At 39.9% G+C, this 13,294-nt stretch overlaps 1 protein-coding gene across 12 annotated transcripts in view; it reads left to right on the plus strand.

The window, feature by feature from the left end:
• The window catches only part of IPCEF1 (interaction protein for cytohesin exchange factors 1), a 189,420-nt gene that overhangs the window by 42,950 nt on the left and 133,176 nt on the right, over nucleotides 1-13,294 (plus strand). Inside the window, exon 1 of one of the 12 annotated variants that reach the window (XM_082731402.1) lies at nucleotides 2,225-2,241. The exons of the other annotated variants lie outside the window; for them this stretch is intronic. The gene's annotated coding sequence lies outside the window, so the exon portion shown is untranslated. Of the gene's footprint in view, nucleotides 1-2,224; nucleotides 2,242-13,294 lie in introns of those variants that run through there. 12 annotated transcript variants of the gene reach the window in all.

Consider the following 13,294-nt stretch of genomic DNA (forward strand, 5'->3'; position numbering starts at 1 on the left):
GCCTGTTTTCAAATCACTTTTATTGCATTCTTCATCTCAGAGTGATCCTTTTTTAACTCTTTTATTTCTGTGGTAAGGGTCTCACTGATGTCTTCTATTCTATTTTCAAGTCCAGTGAGTATCCCTATGATTGTTGTTTTAAATTCTCTATCAGGCACGTTACTTATATCTGTTTTTCTTAGATATCAGGCCATGGACTTATTTTGTTCTTTTATTTGGGATAAATTCCTCCATCTTGGCATTTTGTCTATGTTCCTGCCTTCTACTGTGTGTTAGAAAATCCAGTTATATCTACTGCTCCTAAAAGTAATGGCCTTATAAAGAAGAGGTCAAGTAATATCCAGGGCCTGGTGCTTCAGGGAGTTTCTCCCCTGTGTGCTGTGTGCACTCTGCTATTGTGTTCTTCCTGCTCTTTCAGACCAGTCATCTGCAGAGGCTCTCCTTGCCTGTTATGGGCAGTGTTTGGTCCTTGGCCAGATTGTGGTGAGTTTTCAATAGGTGAGCTTTGGTCTGCTTGTGAAATGACCACCAGAACTGAGGCCCTGCAGAACTCTCTGGTTGAAATACGTGATATGGGCAGAGGGTTGTGCTGGTTTTCTGGGGGACAATTGTACTGGGACTGAAGCAAACTTGACTGAGAAGGGCAGTCTCACCAGAATGCAGGGAGGTAGGGGTTAGTGTAAGCAAGTTAGGCCACCAGTGTTGGTGCTTTGTTCCTTCCTGTAGGTGGTGGCTCTGTGTTCATGCTGAGGGGTGGGGAAGGGAAAGGGTGTCAGCTATTTGTTCCCAGTATGGTTTCTCCACGAATGTTGTTTCTCAAAGACATACTCTGAGAAGACAAATATTCTCCCTTCTGTGTGCCCCAGGCCTTCCCCCAGATCACCGTTTCCACACTGTCTACCACTGAGTTATCTGCCTATCTCCTCTAGGAGCTGTGCAGTGTCCTCTGGGCTCTATTCCAGCCAAACCTTCTGACTTTTAAAACTCCAAGCTTTAAGCCTCACAAGAACTCACAAAATTCAGTTCTTGTTTTTCCAAGCCAGTGGCTTTGGGGAAATGTTCTCCTTGTGCATTCCCTGTGTGATTGTCTCTGTCTCTCACCCTTCTCCTCAACCATGGCTTCTTCCCCTCCATAGCACCTATGATCCTTTTCTCCCCTAAACCACATCTCTGCACTTCCTACCTTCTTCAATGTAGCCTCTTCTCTCCCATTAGGAGTGGAGTTTGTTCTGTTTGTCTACAGGTCAATTTCTGGGGTCTTTAGGATGAGGTCTGTTTGTCTGCAGGTCAATTTCTGGGGTCTTTAGGATGATTCGATAGTTATATAGTGTTCATGGGATGAAATAAGCCTAGGGCTTTCCTACTCTGCTGCCATCCTCTTCTGCTTACTCTTTGACCTTCCTGAGTTTTACATTTGTCTCTCATAAAATGGGTTCATTATGAGGGTAACATGAGCACATGTGAAAGAACTTAAGAGTAGACCTAATGGGTGTTCCATAGTATTCATCCACCTACTTCTACCTTGCATGTAATTGCTTTCCTGAGAGGAGCTGATAAAGTTTGGTGTGTTGATCCGGAGAGTTTTCCGACAGCTGGATGCCACAAGAATCTCTGAGTCTTAGTTTCCTTACTGCAAAGAAGTGAGGGGATTGCCCTGCGTTGTTGGACTATAACTGAAGGTCATATATATATATTTTTTTACTCTAAAATATTAGGGTTTAAGGAATTGAAGGAAACAAGTTTGGATGAGAAGGTGAGGAAGGGGGCTCTCAGTAAAGGCGCAGTGTAGATTAAAATATCTAGGGAGAAGCACAAAGATGGGGGGCTTGGTGATTGTCATGGAAATGGAGAAATGCCTGGTGAGGAATGCACAATAGAAAAGTACCAAGGGGGTAAAGGAGATGGGAGTCCAAATAGTTGAAAGGCAAGTGTGATGAACCAGGCTATTTAGCTACAGCTTTTTTTTTTTTTTTTTTTTTTTTTTTTAAATTTCTTTCTAAGAAAGACACCCGACTGAATAAGCAATGACATGAAGAGAGTTGAGCAGACAGCCAGGGCACCAACCTTCTCATCTATTTTCCCATGATCTAAAATAGACTATTTTAGACATAGCAGACTGATTCTGTCTAGAAATGCAGATGAAGATTTGTTTCCTTTTCTGAATTGAAGGTACAGTTGGAAATTTCCCACGTTAATGTTATGAACCAGGTGTGGTGGTAAGAAGTCAGTAGAGAGCCAAGGGTAAGTAATGTCTATGGATTTGGTCACCTTTGCCTCCTGTTTTTCAGAATCTCTTGCTTCTGATCAATTTAAAAAATTTTTATTTTATAATTAACTTTTAGTTAATTAATTTTTGAAGACTTTATTTGGCAGAGAGGAAGAAAGAGAGTGAGCACAAGCAGGGGGGAGTGTCAGGCAGAGGGAGAGGGAGAAGCAGGCTCCCTGCTGAGAAAAGAGTCCAAGTGGGGCTCAATCACAGGGTTCTGGGATCATGACCTGGGCCAAAGGCAGATGCTTAGCTGGCTGGAGCCACCCAGGCACCCCCTGATCCAAATTTTTATGATATCAGATTAGGAAACTCCTACTATATACAAACTTTTGTTTAAGATATCTAAATAGTGATTCATTCTTTTATTCATCTATTAAGCGTTTGCAAATGTCCTAGGCATTGGGTTAAGACTTGGGAATACAATAGTGTATGAGATGCCAACCCTCACCTCAAGATATTCTGAGTCTGAGGGATGACAAGTTTATACATGTACATGTTCCTAAGACACTGTGGGCAGTGCTGTCATACAAGTGTATTCAAAATCTGAAGGGGACAGAAGCATTTCTAAAGCTGTTAGCTGGTGCTCAACAATGCCTCAGTGAAGAAAATAACTATGCATTTTGAAGGTGATCTATGTATCTGGGTGCTGCAAAGTCAATAAACATGAAAATAAGTGTATAAGGGGAAAGATAGGACACAGATAATTCTTAAGCATCTGCTTAAGTGCCTGACACCTCCCGGGTAAATTTGTGGAAATTATGTCACCTCATTCTCACAAACACTCTGGGTCCCAAGTTACATTATATTTACTTTACAGGTGAAAATACTTTACAATCTTGAGAAAAAGTATTTCCCCAAGTTCCACAGCAAGTTGGAGGCAGAAGTAGGATATCAATATGCGTCCACAGTCCTTCTACCACATCGTGTGGTTACAACTCAATGAGACAAATAAAGGCTTGGGTGAAAGAGGAAGTGGGAACTCTTGGTTTTGCTGCCTCGGTGAAAATGAGTATGTGACTCAGAGATTTCAGACAGTGGGACTTAGTGGTCTGGGTTGTCAAGGTCTGTAAATATTTCGGTTACTGAATTCAGGATGCTAACTCAACAACAGAAGCTTGCTGCCAGCCAGAAACTGGAATAAACTGTTTTGCGTTTGTATATAGACATGCATATGGGAACAAGGAAGCCTCTCTGGTTGATTTTCACAGAAAATCTCATTTATTTGGAAGTTACATTAGAAACTCACACATCTAGCACTCATCAAGGAATCGGTAAGCCAGTAAAACTCTACGAATGCTCAAATGGATGTCATAAACAACAAATAATAAATCTCACACATTGTAGCTTTTATTCCAGTCAAGATGTCCTTAAGCCCTCAATCTATTCATGATTACATATCTGGTTTCAAATCTAGTTGGAGGATAAAATAATGTCTGAAAAGAAAGGAATAGACAAAAATGGAAAAAGCAGATTCAGGGACCCAAAGATCTCAGCTCAGTTCTGATGAGGGTCAAAGGCCCCAAGTGAATCCTGGAAATTACCCTTGTAATGTGCCCATGCAAGAAAACAGATGTTTTCAGTGTTGACCCAGCGTCATCAGTAAAAGATTAAACTAATTTCAGGTTATTTTTCTATGTATGTAGGGGATATATACTACATTTGTAATATAGTCATCTAAGATAACTAACATGAAAAAGGTATCATTGTTTGAAATGAATTTATTTATTTATGAACTTATTTATTTATGAACTCCAACTTCCAACTCTACCTTTCACTGGGATGGGGCAGGAGGACCAGATATATGTCCTCCTGTTGGCCCAGAGGCGAGAGGGAAGAAGCCCCACCATCCCAGGGATCCACTATGCTCACTCTGGTTTCGCTCTGGAGTTCAAGTGTTGTAGGGAGGGGGAATCTCTCTAATCAGTCCATATTCCCTCTCCTAATCTTAGGTCCATGGACTTGGGAAGTGGGGACAAAGGCCTTTGCGCATGCCATTTGGAGGTGTTATACTCTTCCCCTCAACACACCCACACGGACACTCACACTTCTTTGTACCAGGTCCTCATTGTGAATGTCACAACAGTAACTAAAAATAATTTTGAAGTGTGTGTTAAGTAATCATACTGACAGCCTTTTGTTTTACTTCCTTATTCTTGCCCTATTTCAATTGTGCTAAAAGTGCCAAAGTGTCTGATAAAAATTCAAAAGAAACCTGACATGCAAGGGAGAAAAAAGTAAAAGGAAGGAGCTCAGATAATTTGCAAAATAGATAATGAGTCTTTACACGATTGAGTCAAATGTACTGCTTCTTAGTTGAGGTTTGAAATGTTAAATAGTTTTTTTTCCCTCTCTCTCCGTAAGAGAAATGCTGACCCCAAATTTCACAAAGCTGTTAAATGTTTTTTACAGAAGCTGTAAGTCCAAACCTAAGAAATAGGTTTGCTGCCTGTGGCCTGATTGTGACCTTATCTTGTCAATGGCATAGAAAGACTCATGTCACTTCTACTATTTCCTTTTATTGACAAGACGATGCTACTGTTGTCCAATCAAGAGAAACCAGCATTTCCTAATTATGGTACAGATCTCAGGAAGAAATTTGCAAACACTTGTAAAGATGCTACCCAAATACAGTTCAGTGTTCATCAGAGTTTTATGCCCTGTACATCCTTGGTAGCCTAAGGAAACCTGTGGATCCCTTTTCAGAATAATGTTTTTAAATGTATTAAACAGGATACATTGTTTGGAATTAGGCACAAATAAGTATTTGAAGAAATTTAATTTACCTCAACCATACTCATAAGCCTGAGAAGATGACTTATATATGCTAGGGGTTCTTAACTCCCTTGTAGGGAGCCAAATATATAAAAATACAATTATAAAATGTGATGTAGTAATAATATATGTTTTTTACATCAGTGCATTAATTAACATAATCTAGCAGCAGAAAGTGTAGTGACATTTAAAGGTGATGATGAGGGTAAGTGATATTTTTGGATAGCTGTAAGAACCCAAATGGGAGATGAGCGTACCTAGCATTTGTACGGGAAACAAATTCACAGATACTGCTAAATACTTCCGTGGTTTATTGCCAATATTTGTATTTGAAGGAAATGTTAAATTTCAGTTAGAGAGCAGCCAAAATGAAGATCAGTTTTCCCCCATCGAAGTGTACAGACTCCCTGAATTCTGTTCCCAGTTCTCCTGGAGGGTCTTTGAGCCCTAAGTTAAGAACCCCTAGCATATATAAGTCATCTTCTCAGGCTTATGAGCATGGTTGAGGTAAATTAAATTTCTTCAAATACTTATTTGTGCCTAATTCCAAATGCAATAATGAACATTTATAATTTTAATTCTCAAGTGGAAATGTCACCTTTCATTTGTTTATTCACATTCTTACTTGGACTCTGCCTTGTCTGTGAAAGAATTTGAGGGAAGTTGCATAAATGAGTACAGCAGAGTAGAATGAAATTTAAGTAAGTGGATGAGAAAGAAGGAACAGAAGAAAAGGTTAGTGTGAAAAGTGAGAGGTGTCTTTGAGTGACGTTGATACACAAAGTGTATGTGGGAAAGGCTCTAGGTCTTTACTAGAGTACAATGACATATTGATGCTAAGTTTTATAATACGCAATGCACAGGGTAAGAAACTAGTTATAGATTCGTGGTCACATATCCTATAAAATCAAATGAGATGCCCAAATTTTTGTCTACGGGACCTGGAGAGAAATTTCTTCCATAGATCTTGCCTCATAATGACTATCTTAGTCAACTCAAGCTGCTAAGGCAAAACACCATAGACTGGGTGTCTTAAACAACAAAAATTTATTTCTCACAGTTGAGGTTGGAAGTTCCAGATCAGGGTGTTGAGATGGTCAGGTTCTGATGAGACCTGTCTTTCCAGCTTTCATAGGCCATCTTCTTGCTGTGTCTTCACAGGGAGGAGAGATTGTTCTCTTTTGTCTCTAACTTTCTAAGGGCACTAAATCCATAAGAGGTCTCCACTTGCTGGCCCAATTACCTCTGTGAGGCCCATCTGGAAATACCCTTATATTGGAGGGTTAGAGCCTTAAACTATGATTTTGGGGACAACCCAATCCAGTCCATAGTAATGATATACTGTGATGAAATTAATAGTATGTTTAAAATCTTCCTTTGTTTCATTGGGCTATCTCTTAAATTTCTCAGTGTAATTAACGACATATGTGTCTGCTGGCACAGCTTATATAGAAATGGGTTCAAAATTATGTAGTATAATTTTAAAAATCTTTTTGAAGTTACAAAGTATTATTATTTTTTAAGTACCACCTTGTTGGAGGTACTTACTCTTGAAATGTAAACTAGTGATTATTAATTTTTAGGTGTCATGGACCAATTTGAGACTCTGATGAAAGACATAAATGAAGATCAAATTAAATTATGTATACATTAAATTCTGTATACAATTTTAGGGAATCATGGACTTCTTAAAGTCTCAGCACTCTGAGTAGTAAATAGCTCTGGGATATAGAGTAATGGATATGCCTTTAAATATATTATATAAGTATTGCTTATTCTGAGTGTTTGACATGGACTGAAAGCCAGCCAGTTGGATTTCGTGCTCCTGGCAAACATGGGAATACAGTTATTCTATGTTGGAAATTAAGCAAATGCTTTACTAGCTTAGAGAACAGGAACCCTGCAGGCATACTTAACAATGGACAATGCTAGTATTTCAAGGTTGGAGGGATGCCTGGATCATACAACCTCAAATCTTGTGCCTGCCATTCTCATGCTCTTTGGAGGACATCACAAATCCCTGACTGCCACTATTGCAAGGCCCCAGGAGATGACCAAACCAATGTGGGCACAGCATCTAGACATTGCCCCCCTCAGCCTCCACCCGGCCACCCCATCCTTTGCCATAGTCCAGTTAAGACCAAGCTGTCATGTGAGGAATCGGATAGCCAGGGTGGACCCAGACTTTGTGGGGCCTGAATCTTACACAATTTGGAGAGTCTTCTTAGGGAAAATAATACAAAATTACAAAGAGGGAGAGTCATAAGAAGTTTAATATTTAAAAGTTATGAAAGAAATGAGAATACATTTCAAATTTTAAAAAGCTGACAAAATACCAAAAGAAGCAGATTATCCAGAAAACAAGATAATTTTAAATTAACTGCCTGACATATCTCTGAAATACATTCCCCTACATTTTTAGCTGTGTGATTTTTGGTTGCCTCTTTATATGACAATGATTTTGTAAAGTCATTTTGTCTGAAGAACATAGAAAGATAATACAGCCTCGTCTAGCACAAGTTGATTGGAATTTTGTTGTTGTTGTTGTTTTTATTGATTGTTTAGAAAAACTTCTTCTGGCTTCCCATTTGATGACTGGTATTGTAAATATTTAAGATTTTTCTTTCAACTGTGAGCTTTACATCTGGATGAATTCTTCACAAACTTCTTTCTGGTTCTGTGCATTAGAAACCTTATTTTCCTCTACCATCCATTGACATAGGGAGATACTGGACTTGTTCATATTGTAGTATGAACTCTGACCCCATGCCAGCATGCCGTCATGCCATGGGAATTGGCCAGTGGGAAGTAGAGTGTTACTGGAAGTTATTACTATACTTGAATAGTTAGCAATATCTTAACTATATAAGGAAGAGAGTGAGAGCAACATAAGTACATACCATTAAGTACAAAAATGATATGTCCATTTCTAGAAATGTCTGCTATCAGAACTGGTAGGCCACAGCTCACCCTCATGCAATTTCTTTTGCTTTCCTCTTTCCCAACACACTCCAAAGACTGTCTCCAAGAGGTGGCAGCCATCTTCATAGCACTTTCACAGAACCCTCTAGTAAATGTCCTTAGAATAAGGTGCCTGGGTAGCTCAGTTAGGTCAACATCTACCTTTGACTCAGGTCATGATCTTAGGGTCTTGGAATCTAGCCCTGAGTCAGGCTCCCTGCTTATCTGGTAGTCTGCTTCTTCTCCCCCTGTCTCTACCATTCCACCCCACACCAGCTTGCACACTCTGTCTCTCTCTCAAATAAATAAATAAAATCTTAAAAAAAAAAAAAGTTTCCTTAGAGTATAGGCTCAAGAGAGCAAGGCCAAGATAGAATGAAGAGGGAAATTTCTCTTACCATCTCAGAGACCAAATCTTTCCAGGTTCTTTGACCCTGGGAATGTCTTCTTGACATTTCCGACTCTCTTCTGGAAAGACCCTGTTCCCAATTGCAAGGGTATGATCTTACCATAGGTTCCAATAAGACAAATATCTTAGAATATACCCGCCTAAGATCAGCATGAGAAAAGGCCACTGAGGATGGTTTCAAATCCATTTCCATTCATAGATACAAGGGTATATAAAGCCATAGGCACATGAACCACAATATGACTACAGTGATTTTATGTTGGAAAATTTAAACCCGATAGAACCATATGCTCATTTCGACTATGAAACTCAGTACAGTACACATGGAATATTTGAACTGATTAATGTAACTTTCTGGCAATTACCCCAAGATAACTGGCTGCAAAATATATACTTTGGAAAGTGACTGAGTTAACTTACTTTATAGATTTATTGATTACAAGCCAGTTAAGTGTGGAGCTAAGTCTAACAATGAGATTCACTTTGGGTTTAGAAAAGTTGGTCAACATCTCTTCTTTTCAGGCCTCAAGTATCAAGGCAACCTCTCCATTAAGGTCATTCCTACCTGGGAAAAATAAAAGTTATTGTTTTTGAATACAAGAATTCTAATTTTATTACCTATGAAAGGGGAGTGTTTACTGATTTCATCTAAAAGCAGAGTAAATTGCTAAGGCACATGAAATATATGCTTCTTCAAAGCTGATGGGAAGTATAATGTTTACTTATTTGAATATTTTTCAGATGGGCGGTATATACTTTGTTAAAGAAGAAAAAATCCATTTCTCTTAATGTCTGCATTCAAATAAAAATAAAAATTTTCAAAGGCTCAGAATAAGTGAGAATACTCTTGGTATAATGGTTTAACCTAAAATTTCCTCTTTTTTGGTCTTTATCCACAAAAAGGTTAACCCTGTCTTTTATTTTTAATGGAGATGGACAGAAGCTGTCCTTTCTTTGGGAGGAGATGTGAAACACATAGTAGTATGAAAAATTCCTCCTTTGTGCATGAAGTTTTAGAAAATGAACAGGAAGATGGTGGACTAGAAGTGGTAATATATCCACGTTAGCTCCAGTTGGCTCATAACGGTTCTAAAAATGGGTTTTCGTTGTCTGTGTACTAACCCAACGATGGATTTTATAGATTATTCAGGCATGGAATGTGTGAATTTTGGAAAAATAAATCAGAAGGGCATTGATTCGCAATTTCAAAAGAATTTTTTTTTCCTAAAGTCATAGCACCCTTTCTCTGAATGCAAATATGCCCTGTGTCCAAGGTGAAACTGAAAGTGCAGACCCGCCCACCCCACCCAGGCACTTAGCACCCCTTCCCTAGGCTCTCCCTCTACCCAGGCAGAACTGACACATGGTTGGGCGTAGAACAGAACCTGACTTTGTGAAGCCCCTTGCTGGGAACTGACTGTTCAGGGCCTTAGGGGCTAACCCTTGACAACAGCATTTTAAGTCATGGATGATTGACAACTTTTCTGTGAAGGAAATAGCAGTATTTTCTGAGAGATTCCCCAGCAGATAGAAATAGTGTCCTTTCTTCCTGTGATATCACGTGAGTGTGTGTGTGTGTGTGTGTGTGTGAGAGAGAGAGAGAGAGAGAGAGAGAGAGGATGGAGAGAAAGGGAAAGGCTGATTCTGGCCATCTAAATAGCAGCGCTCATGCTCCACGGAAAGGAGAAGAGACCCTAAACAGTATTTCACTTTTTAAAAGATTTTATTTATTTATTTGAGAGAGAGAGAGAGGGAAAGAAAGAGGAGGGGCAGAGGGAGAGGGAGAAGCAGACCCCCCTGCTGAACAGGGAGCAGGAGGCAGGGCTCAATCCCAGAACCCTGAGTGGATGGCAGTCCCTTAAGGGACTGAGTCACTCGGGCACCCCCAGCATTTTGTTTTTTAAAGGAATTCTACTCTTCATTTCCTTTGCTTTCTTTTGAGTTTGTGTCATTTTTTTCAGTTGAGTTAACTGGGCATATTCCAAACAAATAAAAGTGTCATCTTGATTTGAGATTCTAGAATTGATTATATAATAACTCATGAAGTGTTTGGTACGTAAAAGTTAAGCTGCTGGCTTAGATTTAGGCTGAGTTATTATGGAGAAGTTTTCTACAAACCAATTCTAAAAAGACATTTGGGGGACAATTTGAGAAACTGTTAAAGCGGTTTGTCTATGAAATAGCATTGTAATGTATTTTTCTAATATGTCCTTACATATTTTTAAGGAAATTATTTTATGGTTCTCCAAAATTGAGCCAGATGATCCTAAATCTTCTGTTTTCCTATTAGCAGTGAATTCGAGTTAAACAATCTTTGCATTCTGCTGTTCATGCAACTCTTTCCCTAAAAGAACATAGAAGTATTAAACAATGAAATATTTGAGATAGCCCTAATCATTGAACCTTAAAACTGTTATTGGCCTTGTTCTCAAAAGCACTTTTGTGCTCTATGTACCGATTTTCAAACACTAAAAATGTACATGTGGACCTTCAGATTTTTGGGCACCCTAGGACCTCCGCCCAACAACTGAGATAAGAAGAGAATGTCTTCAGAGCATTACAGCTCATTAGGGTGCTATCTAAAATCTCATACATGCCTGATAAAGTTAGTGGAATATCAGGGCCTCTGCTGTGATTAAAGGATCAAAATGTGAGTTGTCAAACAGCTCAAATATTAGCTATAATCCACATCCATGCAGAGCTCTAAGAAGAGGTCTTCTAGACCCAAAGCTATATATATATCGAATACCCCTGATCACATTACAAGTTTTACAAATGAATGGAAGAAATTGAAGCAGGAAATATACATTAAGCGTAGGTATCTCTGGACTTTGAGATGATGGGCGATTTTTGTTTTACTAACTTTGCTCTTGCATTTTTAAGTTTATAACAATGTAACTTTTTTTTTTTTTTATGTCAAAAGCTTTACTTCTAAGAAGTGGAATAGATGCTATGGTTATTGGAAGAGCCAACTTTGGAGTAAGGACATGGTGAACACGGGTTTTGAATATAACTTGTCCCTTCCAGCACTCGATAGTAGGCACCATTGTCAGGTGTGTCTATCAAATTTGGGTTTAAAGCACATGCCCACGGTGGTGATCAGGAGGTTGCAAGAAGAACCAAACAGCTAGAAATGTAGTGACTTTAGACCAACAGGGAAGAGAAGAGGAAAGATTCATGGTGGAACCAACATTCAGGGTCTGCGTGCTCTCTAGTCCTGCCTCCCACCATTGAAAGTGGGGGATGGGTGGGTCCTGTCAGTCTCTTTCACTTTAATGTTTCTTTGCCCTTACCCCAAACCACAGATGCTAACATCCATGTAAACAGCATTTTATGTCAAATACTCATTTTGATCAGAGAAAGGTACAGAGGGAGAATTTTCTTACCGGGAGGAAGTTGACACAGATGAGTCTCCAGTCACTTGAGTGTCTAGGGAGGGTTGTGGAGCTTTGGAGTGGGCTGATGAGACTGAAAGATGTGATTTTGGCCTCTGGGAGAAGCAGAGTAGGGAATGGCAAAACTGAGAAGTGAATTCTGTTCTTAGAACTTTCTCTTGCCTTCCTTAAGTCCCATTCTAGAGCAGTTCCCTTCGCTCTTCTCCGCGCGTGGCCTCTCTGGTGGTCAAGGTCCGGACAATAATGCACCCTTGGAATTCTTCAGCCTCAAGGCCTCCTTTTCTTCAGGTTACTCATTTTTCTTTTCTTTTTCTCAGTGCTTGCCTTCGTCCTCATCAAATGTCTACAGAGTTCACCTTATATGAAGGATCAAAACATGGAAAAGTCTGAGAGTCTCGCATTTTGCCTCCTTCACATAGCTAATAATTTGGAATAATTTGTAATTATTCAAATTATTCAAAATAATAGTATTTTGGGCCGCATCAGGGTGAGAGTCTGCCAACATGATCTGCAACGTTAAGCTGCAGCCAACCCACTGCTAACAAGCACCTGCGTGTCAAAGTGGGTCGCCTCCCCGCTGGCAGAGTCAGAGAGCAGTGAGTGAGTAGCTGAGCTGTTTCAGAAAGGACTCGGGCAGAATCCAGGTGCACAGCCGGGGGTCCCAGAATCCTGTGGAAGAGGGGCTAACCTTCTCTGCAATTACGGATTAGACAATACACACTTGACTCAAGTCCAAACCCCCGAAAGGAGCTGGACCGGACGGAGAGCCCTGGGAACCCTCGTTAAAGCCAAGATGAATGAGGAAGTCTGACAGCGTGGGAGGAGGCATTACTCCGGGCACAGACCTTCCCTGTTTTTACCCCTCTGTCGCCCTTCCTTCTTCTAGAGTGTCTGTAGGTTCCAACGAGAGAGAGCTGTGGTCAAAGAAGGCAGGTTTCACTGTGGAGTGTCCTCCTTAAAGTAATGGTCAGAAACAGGTGTGTGTGGGGGGGTTCGGGCTGGTGCAGGTTGGAAGGCACACAGGATGCCCGCTAGAGCAGCAGATTTCACGGCCAAGGTCTTCAACTGTAAATGGTAGGAAAGACAGGACCTCCTTCATAGGGTTGCTGTGGAACGAAATGGTCAGAGTCTGTACAGCACTTAGCACGGGCTTGCACCAATCAAGTAATAATCAGAGCTCAATAAATGTTGGCTTATCTTCATCATTGTTTCTGTGATCTCTTCTACTTCTCATCTACTTGTTTACAAGTGATTATATAATTTGATTTTATGTGATCCAATTAAATGAATTTTGGCTGTGTTTTTATTTTTTAGCAGAGAAATTGCTTCTCAGGATGTCTTTGAAAAGGGTTAGATTAAACCGTAAGTGAACTGAACTCGAGCAAAGTCTTAAAAACACTTGTGACATCTCAAAGTTGAATTTTTACCAAATAAAAAAATTGGGCACTGATGTCATTTTTGCTCTAGGAAGATTGTGAGAATAACTAA

The sequence above is a fragment of the Mustela nivalis genome (genome assembly GCF_964662115.1).
Source record: "Mustela nivalis genome assembly, chromosome: 5".
Classification (NCBI taxonomy): domain Eukaryota; kingdom Metazoa; phylum Chordata; class Mammalia; order Carnivora; family Mustelidae; genus Mustela; species Mustela nivalis.